The sequence below is a fragment of the Camelina sativa genome, chromosome 11 (genome assembly GCF_030686135.1).
Source record: "Camelina sativa cultivar CO46 ecotype springtype chromosome 11, ASM3068613v1".
Lineage (NCBI taxonomy): Eukaryota > Viridiplantae > Streptophyta > Magnoliopsida > Brassicales > Brassicaceae > Camelina > Camelina sativa.
The window spans coordinates 27,258,158-27,279,338 of NC_141890.1; the positions used below are offsets into that span (position 1 = coordinate 27,258,158).

The window sequence follows — 21,181 nt, forward strand, 5'->3', positions numbered from 1 at the left end:
ACTTGCTAGATACATCGATGGAAATGGTATAATATCACAAAAATTACGATTTACAATAGTGGATATATTTGTTATAAGGCCATGTTTATAGGTATATCAGATGGGGTGTTCTTAGGCCCTTTAAAAATGAAAATAATTGAATAGTGGACTTAAGATCAGACTCATTGATCTTATTCTAGAACTGTTCTTGGGCCTGATCTTGTGTGACGTGTCTCTCTCGGATTGGTTGAGAATATATGGAATAAATTTGGACATTAATCTATGTATTAATTAAATAAAATGTTTATCTTGTTTAATTAATTAAGTAATATGTTTGTTTGTTTTTTTTTTTAAATTTTATTTACAATGTTTTTTTTGTTTCATAAAAATATGGCATTGTATTTTGAATTTTAGTAAAAGTTTTATAAGTTTGCAATTAAAATGTTATTTTATAAATTTTTATAATTGTAATATGTTTAAGAATATTAATAAACATTATATTATTAAATAGTATTAAACATTCTTAAATTTTTTATTAAACATTAATCTATGTATTTATTAAACATTCTTAAATTTCTATAAGAATATTATATTATTAAATATTAAGATTTTAAACATGTTCTTCCAATAACTAACTTTTTAACAAAAGTTCTTAACTACTGATCTTACATTATTTTCACAATATTTATACTCTAAGAACACCCTAAACTGATCTCCCTATAAACATGTCCTAACAATGTTGTTACTTATGTAGTTATGTGTAATTAATTACCATAATAATAATTAGTAAATAATAACTACGAAATTTGTTACAATGATAAATTTGTTACAGAAATATATTTATCAGTAGCAATTTACCACAAATTTTATTGGTATCTAAAGCTGTTACTAATTCTTACAAATAACTACAATTTTACAACTATTTTTTTCATTTGTATTTTTGTCACTAATTAGTAACAATTTGTCGCAATAATTTGCTACAAACTATATGTGTGATAAATTAATTATGCATATAGAAAACTCAAAATTAAACAGGTGAGAAGAAATAAATTTTCTGTAAATGGTAATGCTATTATTTTTATATTTTCTTTACATATGTTTTTTGTGATCGTGAAAAATTAAAGAATAGGAAAAATTAAAGAACATGGATCTATATAGTCTTTGATTTTGTTTTGTCTCTTTTTTGTTTGTAGTGCCATTTTTTTAGATACTCTGAATCTGTTATTTATTTGAAAAACCTAGTAATTTGTGAATAATAAATTATTTTATTGTTAATTAAAAACCTAGTAATTTGTGAATAGTAAATTGCATTGTTTTGAGTCTATTGACAAAGAATTAATGTAAAGGCACTAAAACATAATGAAGGGCGCACGATAACTAGTCACTGATGCTTGGTGAAGTTTAATACGTTACTGGACATGCAAAACATACATAAATTTGGAACAAACTGAAGGATGTTGTCTTTCATATGTGTGTATAAACTTTATATATATTATATAATAAAGTAAGGTTTATTCAAATTCATGCTCTAAAAAGCTAATAAGTGGCGCTGTATTTTTTCGCCATATGTTATTATTTTCAAATTTAAATACACTATTTTTATATTAACTAAATTTAATATAGTTTTATACTAAAAAATATCTTATCATTTTTCAATGTTTTTTTAGTAGTTATATAAATAACATATAAATTATTTTTTCCAGGAATCAAAGAATACAATATTGATATTCAAAAAATCAATTCAGTCTAAAGTAAAATCAAGATTATAATACTAATTTGTTGTTAACAAGATTATAATATTTATTTCGCAACTTTTTTTATATCAAAATATCAATTCATTTATTTTAAACAATTTAAAGATATAAAAGATGCAATTTCTTAATTTTTGCACCAAAATCATTTTTTTTAGTCTAAACTGAATTCAATATATAAAATAAATTAATTTCAAGAGATTAAAAATACGATACTTTACAATTTTGTGTTTAAACAGCAAGTCCTAACATTAAACTGGGACTAACTGTCATTGTAGTAAATTGAGTTACTAATAGTAAGTTTCTCATCTTTTTGTGTGGCTGTAAATTCACAAAACACCGCTTCCTCTATTTGGTAATATGAAGAAAGAATAAAAATAAGAAAGAGAGAGTGAGCCATTAAATGAGATAGAGAAGTAGAGTGAGTGGTTGGAGAAAAAGAGAGATGGTGAAAAACAGAGCTTTTGTTGAGATCATGGATGATGGAGATAATCCAGGATTTTAAGATCCTTCGAAAGACAGATTTATCTTCTGAAATCATGGCAGTATTCTTCTTAATTTTCCCATATTTTTTCTTCTTCACCGAAAGATAGAATATTTTGGTTCTTCCATTGTTTTGTTCTAATGGGTCTGATCTCCAAAAGTACACTTAATTATTTTATTTCTTCTTCTCTTCAGTATGTTTTCTTATCGTCTCATGAACTTAGATTTGTGTGTTCTAGGTGAGATTTTTGGGTGTAAAATTTCTAGTAATTGAAAAATAAATTCCAGAATGCAACTCTCTATTTGTTACAATTCCTAATAAATCTGGTTCTTAATGTATATCAAAGTATTTTGTTTCACTTTCTTCAGAGTTGACAAGTTTATAGTAGAATTCATCCATGTAGTTATTGTTTCAACATAGACGTTATTGTAGTAAAAACTCATTCTTCATCCATAACCAATAAATAATTATTTCAACGAAGATTTTAGTGGTAAAAAATTCATTCTTCCTCTTTAACCACTCAACTGATTTATGCTCTATTCCTTTTGTTCATTTTTTTTTTATTTATGTCTATGTTTTGCTTATAATTTGCTCATGTTATTCTTTGATTTTGTTTATTTTTTCAACTTTATATTTTTCAAAAAGTTTTAATAATTTTTTTGTATTGTACATGTGTAGTAAAAAAATAGTGCACCATTTAAATGCATTCAAAAACTTACCTCCTCCAGTTTTACATTTTTGGCAATTGCTTCTTCGATACGATCCATTTCAGCCTCAAGCTGAAGAAGCTGAGCATCTGTAATAACCATTTCTCGATATGTTTTTTTTTTGGTTTGTTTGGTAATATTGAACAAGAGCAAAAGACTTATGCCAAATTCTTCTCTTTATGTTCTTCTTAATGTTTGATCGTCGGTTTATATAGAGAATTATAGATGTAGTGTGTGTCCGTGTGGATGTTTGTTCTATCACAAAAGTCTTTGATATATTCCCATTTTTTACTTGGCTCTTTGATTATGACCACAACTTTTTCAATTAGGAGAGTCTTACTTACTACCTTTCCTACTAAATTTGTATGTATTTCTTCTTTGCTCATCCATTAGATCCAACCACCGAATCAAATTTTCAAAAACTTTATTCTGCTAATGTAATTGGCGTAGACATTACACGTTTTCTAAACTCTCGAAAATACAGTATACTCAGAAATCACATTTGAAAACACGCCATATACAAACCATATTTCAGTTGAAATTTCATACGTTGATATTTCTAGCTAGTTTTAATATTTCTCTTTTTGGGTGTGGCATGTGATATTGTGATTGTGAAGATCGACAGCTTTCATTTAGCTGTTTTTTTCTATCGTGAGTCAGACACCATATTTACCTTCGAATGTATTTTCTTCTTTAATTAGTATAATTTTTTTAAACGTTAAATGTGTTATTAATTTGATATAATTCTTATTCGAAAACATTGTAATTTGTTAATAATAAATAGCAAATTTGCAACTTACGGAATCGAAGAATGTAATGGCACTAAACTAGGATCAGTGGTGACTTACTGGAATTTCATACGACACCTTGTCACTGAACATGCATGGTAGAAAGACAAAGTAAAGTAAAAAGGACATCTTTAAGAAAATACAGTAACAGTTTGGACCCAAAAAAAAAGTGTGGCTATAGCGTTGTAGCTAATTGAATTTTGTGGCTATCCATAGTTACATTGCCACAACGTAGCCATGACAGAATTTGTAGCTAATAGCCACGAAATCGCCACACAACTGTTTGTGTCTATAATAGCCACATCTTAACTACAAAAGAATTCGTAACCATTAGCCACGACATGTTACAAATATAATTGTAACTTGTATCCACAAATTGCCGACGGATAAATTAATGGCTCTTAGTTTGCACAACTTAGCTACAACTACTCTGTAACTATTTGTCACAGATAGCTGCAATAAATATGTGAGTAAGTATCACAAATTGGCCACAAAAAACAGTGGCCAAGTCATAAAATATACTAAAAAGAACTATTGGGAAATTAAATTAATTTGCTAATAATATATAAATTACATAATCTTAACACCATAGAGTTTTATATAGAAAATACATAAGTTTATAGATACAAAAAAAAAACATAAAAGATAAACTACATAGATTCAAGTCCATTCAAACGACATATTACTAGAAACCAAATTCAAATACCTCAACGATAGCAAAGTCATGTTGGATAGGTTAATCAGAGAGGTGCGGTTGGCTGCTGCGCTGCTTCTTGTGTTGGACCAACAACTAAGTCAGCATGTGTAGATGGACTTGCAGCTGATGAAGCTCCATCAGCACGTGGAGTCTGACTTGTTGGTTGGAGAGTAGTTACTGAATCTTCTCCATTAAGGGGTTAAAATCATAACCAAGGCAAGCTCAATCACATCTATGTTGTCTTCATCCAAGTTTCGACGAAGAGAAGCAGAAACAGACTCATTAGGATCATCATCATTTTGATATTGAAATGATCCAAGACTTTTGTAATGTTCATTGAAGTAGTTGAGTTAATGTGGAGTTGGGTTAATGTGACATTATGTAATTAATTTACTGTTTTCACACATTTTTTTTTCTTCTCTTTTGTACACATCGGGAGACTTTTTTTTTTCTTTTTTTCTTTTTACTGTGACAAGACAAAATCTAGTAAATCTCTCTTCTCTACCATCAAGACATTAATTACATAATCACACTCATACACACTTCCAAATCCAACATTTTGTTTTAATTAGCTTAATATTGAAGAAGAACATGATATTTAACATAATATCTGCGAATTGATTTATGTTGGTCCACCCATTATTTATGTATGACACAGAAAGAGGTGTATACAGTATATATTGTGTATAAATTTATTATAAAGTATAATGGTAATAATACTAAACTTAAAGGGGTAAAAAAGAAAAAGAAAATGTATATGTGGTGATGGGACCACTACAAAAAAAAAATATATTATATCACTTAAATTATATCATAAAATTAGACCCCTAACTTGAGTCAATTGCAATACTAGACTCTTTTTTTTCTCTCTCCAACATTTGCCACTTTCTACCTACTAAATCTTCTGCCATTCATTATATTCACAGAAATGCCATTATTTCTGATTTATTTGAATTTCTTGCGAAAATGTTTATTACATCTATATCCCCATCTTTTTGTCTTATTTACGGTTGTACCACCGCCATCAATTTTCCAACAACCATGAACAACTAAATTTGAAGCTCTTAATGCTTCAACAACCCGATTTGTGAGCTTAAATAACACTCAATGCTATGAGAACTTCATTTTCTTCCATCTCCTCTCCATTTTAATCGAAAAAATTGAAAGTTCGTTAATCTTGTTAGATCTCGTGAACAAGGAAAATTGGCGCTGTGTTTCTTCAGTGGTGATTAAATACTACGTCCTCGATGCTTGACATTGCGAAACCACCACCGATTAGGTTATTTTCCGGTAGATTTCGTGATTTCCTTTGTTTTTTTGTCGAAATTAGACTTCATTTGTTAGTCCAACCGTCATAATATCATGTAAAGTCTACTATGTGGTCAGTTTTGCAATTTAAAATTTATCGACTTTCGAGCCCTTAACCTAAAATTTCAGTCTCCTTAATTTCATTTGAAAACAAAAAAAATATAGTTTAGACTGCATTATAATATTTCCAACCGATACCTCGTTTGCAGTCTACTAAGGTGTATTTTCGTAATAAACGAGTAGACTTCTATAGCGACTATTTTTGGAGTTGACCAAAATATTTAAACATTGACCGTAATATTATTATATTTAAATAATTAGTTGACTGCAAAAGAAGTCTACTAATTAAAAAATTAAAATGTTGGTCAACCCCAAAAATGACCACGGTAGACTGCAAACGAAGTCATCATTACTATAGACTTCGTACTTAGTCTACTTGGCAAAAGTCAAACTTGGTCAATTGCAAAACTAACCACGACGAAGTTTACATTTTCTTATTGACGGATAGATGAAGTCTACTTGTTAGACAGAAGTCTACTGTAAAGTCAATGGATTGATCAATTGCAAAAATAACCAGAGTAAACTATAATTGAAGTTAACAGGTGGAACTTTCCATTGAAGTCTACCTAGTTTTATCTATTTAATTGCAAAACTAACCAAAAAATTAACAAAGGATGACCACAAAAGAAGTCAACCGGTTCTGGTAGACTTCGTCCACTGTCTGCTTTGTTAAATTGTAATTGCAAAAATAGACCACAAAAAATAGACTTCATTTGAAGTTATCTTCGTATAGTCTAGTTTATATCTACCGTTGATGTCAACATGAAGTCAGCAGAATTTGAAAACCAAATTATTGCAAATTGGTGAATAATTTTTAAGATTTTCTTGTTGTATTCTTTGATAGATGTTATTTACTTGCCACTGTATTTTTTTTGACATGAATCCATATTATACATATGGAGAAATCAAGTTTTTGGTTTTCATAGGCAGTTAGGTCATTAAAGTAGACTAATTTACGAAGTCAAACCGTTGGAGTTATCTGTGAAGTCTGTATATATGAAATAGTGTTTAATTGAAATTTATAAATTTTTCTTTTTTATTTTGTAGTTCATTTGTTTTGTATCGGTTATGTACTTGCCTCTGTCTATTTTTTTCATGATAATATATTATACTTTTGGATCAATCATGTTTTTGGTTTTGTTAGGCATCTAGGTTATTGATTTAAGACTTCTACGGATAGTCAGCTATGTAATGAGTATTTGACTTGCTGCTTACTCTTTCAGGTAGATGGCGCAAATACCTGTTGTTTACGGAGTATGGGTGACAAGAAATGGGTCTTGGCATTTTGATATGGATGGACGCAAAGGTGGGAGAATGTTTTTTTTGGGACACGGTTGTACATACGCTAAGCTTCTTGAAATGGCTGTAGAAGATTATCTGATTGACAAAGAAACAGAGATGGTTCAGTTATCGTATCCCTTAACAGAGATGATGCTTCAGCAATTGCCCCAAGATACCCCTCCTGTCTATGTCACAAATGATAGATCAGTTCAGAACTTGATAGATTTTAGTAGTAGGAATGTTGTTCGCCTTTGCGTCTCTACGCGATGCATGGATGGACAGCCGGTTAAGGAATGTGTTAATGATATAAACAACTCTTGTTCTATTGACAATGGGGAGCCAACGGATGAATTTGGTGACGATGTAGATCCAGGTGCCGATGAATGTGTAGAAGAATCGGGATTTCTCTGTGCCTTGTTCTTGTACGTCCTACGGGTGATGAATGCTTTGGATACATATAAGTTCGTACCACCAAAGACAGCATCGGGATTTCTCTGTGACCTTGTTCTTGTACGTCCTGCGGGTGATGAATGGTTTGGATACATATAAGTTACTCGAGTTTCGACAAATAGAATTTTTGAAACATACCATAAAAGTTAGTAGACTTACGGATCTTTCTTTAAGAAATCAAGTAAAACCTTCTTCAACTCCATGTCTGCTTTATCAAAAGGATTGTACGCTGACGTGGCTGATTTATCACCCATGATAGTCTTGGCTGTGTTATCACCAACGATAGGACGTTGACTTGATGCCAACCTCTTAACCCTTTCAGCCTTGCCATGTGCCGCAATCCTAGCCGCTTCTTTCCTTGGTTCTTGTTTCTTGGCTCTAGCAGTCAAGTCGGCAGTTGTTGGGATTTCCGTGCGAAGAAACACAGGTGGGTCTGACTCAGTGTCAGATGATTCAGAGCTGACTTTCTTTGGCACCTTTGTATCCGTACGAGTAACAAATGGAGATGGTTTCACGGTCTGAGATTGCCCTGGCTTGTTCTGCAAATTCCGATTTAAAAGTTACATGATCATTTATGAAAACAAATAATATTAAAGTCGCCTCATATGTATAATTTGTCTCAAATAAAACAAACAAAGAAAAGACGGATATAGAAGTATACTTCACATAAGGTAGACTACTTGACATAAGGAAGACAGTTGTTTTTATGTCTTCGAAGTTGACAACTTCTGGAAGTCTATTTTTTCTTCGCCTTGTACCTGGTATTGTGATTGTGAGGGATCGTAGTAGGAAATTGCAAGTTTTCAGAACTAACCATATCTGTCTGAGAGTCCTTTTGTTCCTTAGATACAACCTCTTTCGTACCAGTAGCTGCCTGAGAGTCCTTCTGTTCCTTTGATAAAGGATCAACCTCTTTCGTACCAGTTACATCTCCCTTCATTTTGGTAACATCCGAAGCCAGGCTTTCAATTTTCCCATTCAACATGTTGAAACCTTCCCTCATCTGATCGAGCAGAGCTGCTCCCCACATGTCGAGCTCATCTTTAATAGAATCCAAAATGTTAATTTCCAATTCAGTCGATTCACCTGGACAGTGCCTCTTCCCACTTCGTTCACCAATTCACCGGCTCTTTTATTCGATCCCTTTTCTTCAATCTTAACCTTTGGATTGTTGGATTCATAAATACCAACCGTCTGCCACAAACCTCTCCCCCACTTCCATGGACCAAAATCCCCATTGAATGCTCTCAAAATGTTATCAATCTTGTCATCTGTTTCATCGTCTTCCCAAACAGGACTAATCATGCCACCAATGGTTTTGAAGTGTCTGAAGTTTGTCTACAATTTATATAGTATACTAGTTCAAATCTAACACAATAATGGTTACCGACTCATCTAATATCGTAGATAAATTATAGACAAATCACAGAGATGCGTACCTATTTTAGAATGCCCTCTTTGACATATTTTCTACCGCAAGAACCGTGGTAAGAAAGCAACGGTGGACTTGGATTGTTCGCCAACGGTTCCCCAATTAATTTGCCAAAATCAGGCATAGATTCGTACACCCATATCTGCAGAGGTTCGACAAATCCGTCTATGGTGTAACTCTGCTTGTTTAAGTCCTTCTCCTTAACAGACAGAATCAGGTTCTTGAAAGCAACTCTTCCCCAGGGATAATCATGAAATGCATCTTAATCCATGACTAGCCTAGCCATATTTAGACGGGTGGGTGTTGGTGGTTTCCTAGCTTCGATAAACCCAGCGTAGATAGCTAAATAACCCAACCTAACACACTCTATTCTATCCCAATCGTTTGAGTTCTTACATGCTGCGACCAGTTGATCGATACTCGGACCGCTGTCTAAATTGACTCCAAGCTTCTCCCAAAACTCTTCCATCTCGTCTGAAACCTCAACCTGTGGCTGCTCCAACGACTCGACATCGTCACAGTTATGTCCAGTGATGGCTTTAAACTCATTCAAAGAAAATCGTAAAGGGTTAGATCCAACCAGACTCCAGATCTCGTACTTTTTGTTGCAGACTATCTGTTAGGTGAGCATATGGTGAAGTAGTCTGGAAGCACATTCAAATTCGAGACATTCATCCGGCTCGAGAGCTTTGTACAGTTCATCAAACAGCTTTGTATCGTTGCTGTAATAGCCGATGCTTTTTTTTAGGAAGCGGCTCATCACCTTTCGTGTAAAAACTATGAGGAAATTCTGGTTTTCTCTCCTCATCCATTATGCAAGATAAGATTAGGTTTGGCGGGGAAATTAAAAAACGAGATATTGAGAAAGATGAAGACAAATCCAATAAGTCTATGCGTCAAATTGAAAAAAAGGCTACTATCGAATTGCAAAAGAAGTCAACCTTCAGTTTGATCAAAGAGGACAACGGCGACGAAGACGCGGTGAAGATGAAGATAAAGCAGCTGGGTTGAAGAATACAGAGTTCATCGAGATCTGGTACAAATAAGGTAAACAAAGTAAGTAAACTGACAATCCGAAAGATAGAGATTTAGGTTTGACATGAACAAAAAAATGGGAAAATCAACCGTTAGTGATAAGCGATAGAGATAAGCGGAAGAGATAAGCGGAAAAGAAGCGTTTTCTAGTTCCTTATGAGGAAGAATTAGAGATAACTATCCTATGTTATCTCGGTTTTTAAGTTGTATACAATTACAATAATTATAATAATTCCGGTTTTATAAAACCAAAATCGTTTTATTAGAAACAGTACCAGACAATTAGGAAGAAATTATAAAGAAACCGATTATAACCGGATCCCGCTTATCGGTAAATTAAACATATAAATATTACCGCCAACTAACGTCAAATCAATTTATACCTTGTAATGATTATGTTGACGACTTCTCTGGTAGGCTTCTCCACGGCAAACTGAACCGTCTGCAAATCCATCAAATCAAATTATTTTTTGTACTATTATGCTGAAGACTTATCAAATAGACTTCTTTCTGGGGAAACTAAAACATACTTTAAACTACAAATCCATCAAATCAAATTAATTTTTGTACTATTATGTTGAAGACTTATCAAGTAGACTTCTTTCTGGGAAACTAAAACGTACTTTAAACTTCAAATCTATCTAATCAAATTAATTTTTGTACTATTATACTGAAGACTTATCAAGTAGACTTCTTTCTGGAAAACTAAAACGTACTTTAAACTGCAAATCTATCTAATCAAATTAATTTTTGTACTATTATGCTGAAGACTTATCAAGTAAATTTCTCTCTGGGGACACTAAAACGTACTTTAAACAGCAAATCCATCAAATCAAATTAATTTTTGTACTATTATGCTAAAGACTTATCAAGTAGACTTCTTTCTGGGAAACTAAAACGTACTTTAAACTGCAAATCTATGTAATCAACCAAATTAATACATCGTTAACGACGCTGAACGAGTTTCTATGGTACAGGGACAAAATTTGCGTGTATATAGAATTCTACACTTATAAGTATAAAGTGATATGATATAGAAACTTTCTAAGAGTTACACAGACGTGAATGATAGATGATTATACACTTATATGATGAAGTGAAGTGATATAGAGAAACTTTCAATTACCCAACCGTGATCAGTCTCCAATTAAGCGTGGATGATTTATATTGACCGATACAAGTATAGTGACCGATCACCAATTCTCGGTCGTGAAGATGAACTACGTACTATTTTTATAAGAGAAAAGAAATGATTTACTGATAACTTTTTTGGTTGAAGTTTTAAAATAACCAAAAGGCCCCGAGCTGGTTTATATATACGAGACAAAACGGTTACAATGAACAGTTACATAATTAATAACACAAACCGTCGTTTCGTAAATCATTAACGAGTAGACTTCGTTGAGTGACTTCTTAATGTAAACGGGGGAAGTCTACTAAATAGGTCAACTAATGAAGTCAACGATATCGTCCAAATATTACAGAAACTGAATCAAGTTCACAGATTACAGACATAAATACTCCATTCAAACAAACGGCCACGATAAAGAGAGGTTCACAGATTTTAATTGAAAGATCTACAAAGCAAAAGAGATTAATACAACAATAAAGACTATACCGGCGATTAAGACATTCTCGACCACCGCGCGTACACGACGAACTGACAGACGTAATTCCTTCATCTGATCTTTCACCTTGTCTAGCTCCTGCTGAACCCATAGCATATCATCATTTTCCTGGATGGCTGTAATAGAATCCCTTTGGTCAGCAAGTCCACCTCTCATTGCTTGAAGTTCTTGCATAGTAGCCTCATCCCACCATTTCATAATATGGTCCTCTCCATCCTATACCGTACCATATAAATAAATATACCATAAGAATATTATCTATACTCAAATAATAATTATACCAAACGAAGAAAACATCATACAATCTAACAACCTCATGGTTATTGCATCCAAAGAAAATCCTTCCAGGATTGTTGGCTGTGGTGGAACATTTCATAACGGTTTCCCTTCCGCAGAAACATTTGTCAGGAATTCCAACTGTCATGCCAAGAAAGTTTACTTCAGGTGGACCTTCACTCCATACTTGCAAAGAACTAGAATGTGGCTGAGTGTAGCTGTGTAACCCCATATCTGAGTGCAAAATGAACAAAAAACTATGAGAACATATATATTTTCAAAAAAAATTAGCTAAAGCGTTACAAAAGCTAATAGCCGACGATAAATGATGAGAATCCTTATCTGAGATGTCCTTGAGTTTCGAAGACGATAAATGATGAGGATAGAATCTGAATTTTCGTGAGCAACAATATCAGAATTTTAGAGAGAGAAATTGTGGAGAAAGAGAAAGCACATACAAACTAGGGTTGACTTACAGAAAGAAGTATTTATATGGTTACTGAATCCGGTTAGACTAAAATCAAGGAATCGGTACACATTCGGTTAGGTTCAGCTATCGGTTTGGTTAAATTGTCGGTGAAATTAAAATAATATAATATTAATAGTTGATGGCATTACAAAGTCAACCACCAATAGTCTACAGAAAAGTCTACTTAAGCAAACCCTAAATCAAATAATTTTAACCTAATCAGCCTTTCCTCACTTAATTTGACTAGTTTATATGTAAATTTATTTTATTTCAATGCAGGAAGTCTATGTGGTTATTATTTGGTCAATAGGTTTACCAAATTATTTTTTATAATTTTTAAATTTAAAATTTAAACTATAATTAAGGAGTAGACATATTTTTATGTCTTCCATTAGACGTCAATTTGAATTCCACCATAAAAAAATCTATTGCAGACTTCCTCGAGTTACATCTGTCATTTCGGCTTCTGGTTTTTGTTTGGTTGTAAGGGAATCAACTGTAATTTCAGCACCATTAGTGGTTATGTTTCTCGAAAATCTAATATGGAGTCTACGATTTCATTCAAATGCACATAAAGGTACAAAAAATGCAATTGTCCCATTATATTAATTGATGTTATAGTTAACTTGTTTGACAGCAGTTAAATAAAATTGATTCAATATCTATTAGTTAACTTGATTTTTCTATTAATTGATGTTATAGTTAACTTGATTTTTCTATTAATTGTTGGTAAGATCATTTTTTAAAATGATACAAAATTAACATCATTAAAAACTGGTGTTAAAAAAAATAATTGATATTTTTAATTAAGGGAATTTGGCATCAATAATCAAAAAAAAACTATTATTAACTCTATGACCACTCTAACCATCAATCTCTTATATCCTGTGTATTATGTATATTAATGCCCAAATTAGCCCTATTGTATAACCACCATTATTATGTTTTCTTTTTTTCTCATGTTTTTCTCTCTATGGCCACGTAACAATAAGTCAAGAAGGCAAAAAATGAACATGATAACTTCTAATTTTGGTTATTAACTACTTATTACTCTTATATAATTATATATTAACTATATTATATATCAATTCTCTTATAACTATATATTTATATATATACTATTGCATAAATAATTTGACAGTTTATCAGAATTTTATTGCTTTGGTCATATTTGGTTTGTTATTTTTAGAGAAACATAATATGGATAAAAATACATTATAGAAAATATTATATTCCGTATATAATACAAAATATCTTTTTAATGAGTTGTTGGTCAATAATTTATGTCCGTTTGAATTTTTTTATTTGGCTTACGTTAAACTTGACAGTTTGGGTTCTATATATTGTATGTTTTCGGGTATAAATTATTATTTTTCATATTTTTAACTCGGTAGTCATCGGTTACCACACCTACCACCACTATTTCCATTGACATCACTATCGCCATAACGACTATCGCAGATGCTATATTCGTTACCACCACCATCGTCACCACCACCACCATTACCATTTCATCATCACCGCTATGCTTTATTCCATACTATTCCATTTAATTATACTATTCTTATTTGGCTATACGTTTAACTTGACCGTTTGGGTTCCCTATATTGTATCCATTCCAAATGTTTTACAACACTCCCCCTTGGATAACATAACCGTGCTGATGCTAAGGGATCTCCGTAATACGCTTGGGGGTGCTGCCTCATTAAAATCTTACCTGAAAAACCTAGTGGGACAAAACCATAGTGAAGAAAAAAGAGTACAACACGCATTACTCCCCATGTTCTAAGCATCACTAGAAGTCCTTAAGTCTCCGTATTCCAATATGGTGCGTGAGCTTCTTGAATGTTGATGTCGGTAAAGACTTGGTGAAGATATCGGCTGAATTGTCGCAAGACGGAACTTGTACCACTCGAACTTCTCTGGCCTTTTGTAGTTCATGTGTGAAGAAGAACTTGGGTAGAATATGCTTTGTCCGATCTCCCTTGATGTACCCTTCCTTGAGCTGTGCGATGCAGACCGTATTGTCCTCATATATAACAGTTGCTTCCTTATCGTCGGCCATGCCACAATCTGTCCTGATATGTTGAATCATCGATCTCAACCAAACACATTCACGGCTGGCTTCGTGAATTGCTAGAATCTCCGCGTGATTAGATGAAGTGGCCACAATGCTTTGCATCATAGAACGCCACGAAATCGCGGTACCACCGTGTGTAAACACATAGCCGGTTTGAGACTTTGAGTTATGTGGATCCGATAAGTAACCTGCATCAGAAAACCAACTAAACCTTCTTTGTTATAGTTAGTATAATACAAACCCAAATCTGTCGTCCCTTGTAGGTAACGGAAAACATGTTTGATACCGTTCCAGTGCCTTTGGGTCGGACAAGAACTAAATCTAGCTAGGAGGTTCACGGCAAAACATATGTCTGGTGATATCTTGTATTTTTGTTGGGTTTTAAGCCTAGTTTTTGGGTAGTTTTGTTGCATAATCTTGCCATTCTAGTTGTTTTACGAGCATATGCATCTATTGTCTCATATCTCAGGTTCTTGGAGTAATCTCACTATATTTGGAGCATTTGGACTTATTTTGGTGCAAGAAGAGTGGAGTTGGAGAAGTGACATGGACAGGAGCTAGCCGCGGCCAAGACCATCGGCCAAACCATGGCTGTGGGAGACCATTGAGCACCACCATCGGCCAAAAGCCAACCGATTGAACTCACTTGGACCAACGAACAGGAGACACCAACGGCCAAGTGACGGCCGAGTGAGGCCATCGGCCATGACCACCGGGCAAAGGCTGACCGGTTGAACTCTCCAAGACATGGACATGAACCACCCGCGGCCACCTCACGCGGCCAACATCCGGCCGATCATTTTCCAAGCCCTAGACAGGAACCACCCGCGGCCAGGATCACCGGCCAAAGCCTGCCCGGTTCACTTAAGTCCACACCTGTTTTAGTTTTAATCCGAGTTTAACCCAGTTTGTTTTGGGTTGACTGGGTTCCCTTCTATTTTCCTATAAATACTCTAACCCTATTAAGGGGAGACTTATCTTTTGCTTATCTCTTATCTTATCTCTTGTTTAGTAGCCACTTAGGGTTCTTAAGCTTGTTGACTCTTGGTTTGTTGAATAAGTGAGTACTTCTAAGTTTTTAATAGCAATTTCTATTCAAATCTCCTACTCTATAATCTCTAATTATGATTTCACAAAGATCAAATCTATACCTTTGTGTGATCATAACCATGAGTGAGTAGATCCTTTAGAACTTTGGGCTTGGTAGATTAGGGAGATAGATGATTGATCTTTGATGTCTAGGGGTTTATTTATGTGATTCCTATCTTGTTTAGTGATTATAAGGCTAGATTAACCTTGATCAAGTTGATTCTAGATATTAGGACTTCTATGCTCATAAGGTGTTTGATGAAATTCCTGAACCAAACTATTCAAGAGCTTTGCATTCCTAGCCAATGAAAATTGATGATTACGGTGCTTAGTGGTATTTAGACGTGTTTATAATGCATGCTTACCTTGTGATTGCCTTTGGAAATTGTTGATTATCACTTGAGTAGCATAGGATCTTTATCATGGAAATGGATTGATTTGCATAAGTGTTCTTAGCCATAGGATTGTTCTTGTTTGTTGCTTAGACATCTAGGATTGGTTAACTATCTCCCAAGTCAATAACCTTGCTCAAGGTTCACTTGTTTAATCTTGATTTTAAAGCTTGTTGCTAGTTGTGTTCTGTTTCTTTGATTTTTCTTGTTTTGAATTGTCTTGTTTTATTTCTTGAATCAGTTTGTTACTTAAGATTGTGACAAAAGAACCCTTTTCTGTTTAAGAATAGATTAAGCATCTTTGTGTATTCTTAGTGAGTTGATTAATGCAAATTGTGGATTGATAATTTAATTGAAGTAAAAGTACTACATCAATTTGGCGCCGTTGCCCATTTGCATTCAATTTGACCATTATGATTTCAACTTTGCTTGAGCCTATTCATTTACTTTACATTGTTACTTACTTGGTTTGCTTTGGTGTTTTGAATTCTCTTTTGCAAGGTGTATGAACTTGAGAAGTCAAGGCCAAACATACTTGATTGAGCGGGTTGACGACATCTACCGGTTTTAGCGAGAGAATCGCCGGTTAACAAGACAAGCTATGGACAATAACCCTCCTCCTCCTGCTGGTCATAATGGAAATGACCAGCCCAATGATGATAGAGTTCCACACCATGTACCAAGAAAAGCTCCTCTCATTGAAGCTTATGATGCACCAAATGTCAATGGACACCGCACTGGTATTAGAGCTCCACCAGTTGAGAACAATCACTTTGAGATCAAAGCCAGTCTTATCAACATGGTGCAGGGATCAAAATTTCATGGTTTGGCAATGAAAGACCCCCTTGATCACTTGGATCAATTTGATAGGTTTTGTGGGACTGTTAAGATCAATGGTATTTCTGAAGATGCCTTCAAGCTACGCCTTTTCCCATTCTCTCTTGGTGATAAGGCTCACATTTGGGAGAAGAATCTACCTCACAACACCATTACCTCTTGGGATCAATGTAAGAAGGCTTTCCTTTCACTCTACTACAAGAACATCAACGTTAAGAAATGAGATATCAAGCTTTTCTCAAAAGGGAAATGAAAGTTTTTGTGAAGCATGGGAAAGATTCAAGGGGTACATCTCTCAATGTCCACATCATGGTTTCTCCATGGAGTCACAATTGAGTACACTCTATAGAGGAGTTCTGCCTAAGTATAGAATGCTACTTGATACAAGAAGCAATGGGAACTTCTTGGGTCAAAATGCTGCTCAAGGAATTTTGTTGGTTGAGAATCTTGCTCAAAGTGATGGAAACTATGGGGAAGATTATGATAGAACTCCAAGAGAATATACTGATATGAATGAGCAGCACCGCAAGGGGATCAAAGCTTTGAATGACAAGATGGATAAGATGCTTAGTGCCAATAAAAAATAAGTTCACTTTGTCAATGATTGTGAACTTTATCAAGAGGGCATGGAAGCTTGTGTTGAGGGACAAGAAGAGGTCAACTATGTAGGTGGACAAGGGTATAACAAGTTCAATCCCAATTACCGCAACCACCCTAACCTCTCTTACCGCAGAACCAATGTGGAGAACCCACAAGATCAGAGTTATCCACCACAAAAACCACCTGGTTTTCATTCCTAACCCAACTATATGCCAAAACCTCAAGGGAATTACCAAGCCAAACCTCAAAGCTATTCCCAACCTCAGCAACAAATGAATGCACCACATCCTCAAGGTCAAGTAGATGACACAACTGCTCTACTTAGACAAATCCTTGAAGGACAAGGGAGAGGTGCCATTGAACTGGCCACACAAATGAAATCTATGCACAACAAGGTTGAAAATGTCTATGGTGAGTTAAATGCTAAGATTGAGAGGTTGAAACACAAGTCCAAGGACAAGCTTCCTCATCATCAACAAGACAAATGGGTTCATTACCAGGGAAACCTGAACCAAACCCAAAGGAATTCATCAATGTCATAATGCTGAGAAATGGTAAGCAACTACTTACTAATGAGCTCAATAGGGACATTGAGCCTAAAGGAAGGGAGGTAGTGGTTGAGATTGAGGATGACGATGAGTTGATATTGAGAACCACTCTTATCTTTGAGCTCTATACCCTCTGGTAATCTCATATAAATTTCATTATCCAGTGGACCATATAAGTATGCAGTTACAACATCCATTAACCGCAAATCCAGATTTTCTCTTATAGCCAGACTTATTAAATATCTAAAAGTCGTTGCATCTATAACAGGGGAGTATGTCTCCTCATAATCTATTCCTGGTCTTTGAGAGAATCCTTGTGCTACAAGCCGTGCCTTATATCTCACGATTTCATTACTCTCATTTCTCTTTCTTACAAAGACCCATTTGTGTCCTAAAAGCTTTATATTGAATGGTGTCCTTAAGATCGGACCAAACACATTCCTCTTCTTTAAAGAGTTTAACTCCACGTCAATGGCTTCTTTCCATTTTAACCGATCTTTACTTTGAGTGCACTCTAATATAGACGTGGGTGCATGATCCTCATTTATCTCAAGTGCTACCTTATATGCAAATATTTCATCAATGTCGACATTCTTACGGTTCCATTGTATTCCAGACATGATATAATTGATTGAGATCTCATTATTATCAATACCTTCAGGTCCTCGAGGTTCAGCGTCCCAAACCTCATTTGGTACCTTAAGATTTGCCGCGGCCTTGTCTGTAATTTCCTTAACCTCAGTTTGTTTTGCACCTTTCTTAGATTTCCGAGGGTTCTTATCTTTGGAACCTAATAGTCTACCACGTTTCAAACGGGCCTTAGACTTTGTAGCAACTTGATTATTGTGTTCCTTTTGAACATCAATACGTACTGGTGCATTACAAGCTGGTATGTACGATTTTGTTACTCTCTTTGGGTAAGCAAAGGAATCTGGCAATTGAATAGCTAGCTTTTGCAAATGTATAATCTTTTGGACCTGTGCCTCACATGCTAGAGTCCGAGGATCTTGCCAATTTAAGGATGTTTGATTCCATGATAATTCCTTGACCAGCTTGTTATTCTCTCCACCCAACATAGGAAATTTGGATTCAATAAACTGACAATCCGCGTATCCGGCCTTAAATAAATCACCTGCAGTTGGCTCAAGATACTTAATTATGGTGGGAGAATCATATCCAACATATATTCCCATCCTCCTTTGAGGTCCCATCTTAGTTCTCTGTGGTGCATAAACGGCACACCAGAGTTTATTTAGATGGGATATGTCTAGCTCATGACCCGTTAATAACTGGGATGGCGAATATTTATGTTCACTAGATGGCCTGATGCGTATAAGCTCAGCTGCATGTAATACTGCGTGTCCCCAAGCCGACACAGGAAGCTTCGATCTCATAAGCAATGGCCGAGCAATCAATTGAATACGTTTAATGAAGGATTCAACTAATCCATTTTGTGTATGGACATGTGCTACAGGATGTTTCACACTCACCCCCATGGACATACAATATTCATTAAACGCTTGAGATGTAAATTCACCAGCATTGTCTAGACGTATAGTCTTAAGTGGAAAATCTGGAAAGTGGGCTCGCAGACGTATAATTTGGGCCAGCAATCTAGCAAACACAAGGTTTCTAGTTGACAATAAGCAAACATGCGACCATCTGGTCGATGCATCAATAAGGACCATGAAATATCTAAACGTCCCACAAGGTGGGTGTATTGGTCTACATATATCTCCTTGTATCCTTTCCAGAAACTTTAAAGTCTCTTTAGTGATTTTCACTGGTGATGGCCTTATAATAAGTTTCCCTTGTGCAAATGCTACACACGTGAGATTTTTAGGGATAACTTTTCTCTCTTTAAGAGTGTGCCCATTAGAATTCTTTATTAGCTTTCACATCATGTTAGAACCCGGATGGCCAAGCCGGTCATGCCATAAAGTGAATTGTTCATTGAACATCTTATTCATTGCCAAATTAGCCTCTATCATATTAATCTTAGCATGGTAAAGACCAGTGGCTAGTGCGGGTATAGCCTCTAGGACTTTCTTATGTCCTTGGGTGATTTCAGTAATATATAGGAACTCTTGGTTTCCTTCACCCTTAGTTTCAACATGTATACCATTCAAACGAATGTCCTTAAAACTCAATAAGCTTCTCTTTGAGCTGGGTGAATATAAGGCATCACTTATTTCAAGATGTGTGCCATTAGGTAATAAAATATGAGCCTGGCCGTAACCCTCAATAAGGCTTGCTATACCCGCAATTGTACTAATATTGGCATTTTTCATTATGAGATTAACAAAATATCTCTTGTCCTTCAAAATTGTGTGGCTTGATCCACTATCAACCACAAGTATATTCTTGTCCTCATCCATTTCTATAATGGACAAGAATTTATGTTTTAAACTTTAAAGTAATAAAACAAGCAAATCTATAATGAAGGAAAATAAAATAATTGAATTTAAACCAAAAATAATAATCCAAACAATAATCCAGTCAAATGCAATACATAAAATATAAAATTAAATCAAGACCACATTTGAGTTTTAATTATCCTCTCTTAAACAATAAGAGGTTTCATAATCCAATAGATCATCCTTCTCATAGTCGAAATAACCTTCACCATCGAGATGAACCCGGTTAGCTTCTGGATCCTTTTTCAAATTCTCTTGATAGAGATCAACAAGGTGCTTAGGAGTTATGCATGTTTTTATCCAGTGGTTATCCATACCACATCTATGGCAAGTGGACTTGGTCTTATGTTGCGGTTTAAATACACCGCGGCCTCTACCCCGACCACGGTCGAAGCCTGATCGGTTCCCACGGCTTTGACCACCAAAATTATGTCCTTGGTGGTTCCCACGACCAGGACCACCACGTCCACTTCCTACACGGCCACGACCATACTTGCCTCTATGGACATAATTAGACTCTTTAGTCTCTTTCGGCTCTTTTGGCTCTTTAGGATTTTTCTTTGTCATGTCAACCTTGTGTGCTTCTGGTAATGGAGCTGGACCAGGAGGTCTCAATGCATTATTCATCATCAGTAGCTCATTGTTCTGCTCAGCAAGCAGCAAACAAGAGATGAGACTTGCATATGTCTTAAACCCCTTTTCACGATACTGTTGTTGAAGCAATATGTTGTTTGTGTAAAAGGTTGAGAATGTCTTCTCTAGCAAGTCCTTCTCAGTAACCTCAATACCACATAACCTTAGGATTGAGACTATCTTAAATAGCTCTGAGTTATACTCATCCACGGATTTGAAGTCCTGGATCCTTAGATTTTT

The 21,181-nt window shown here is 34.8% G+C and overlaps 1 non-coding gene across 1 annotated transcript; it reads right to left on the reverse strand.

The window, feature by feature from the left end:
* Positions 1–16,952: 16,952 nt before the first annotated feature.
* On the reverse strand, positions 16,953–17,059 carry LOC147934472 (small nucleolar RNA R71). The gene has a single exon (XR_015573270.1). It is a non-coding gene; the product is annotated as a small nucleolar RNA R71 (small nucleolar RNA).
* Positions 17,060–21,181: the final 4,122 nt, after the last annotated feature.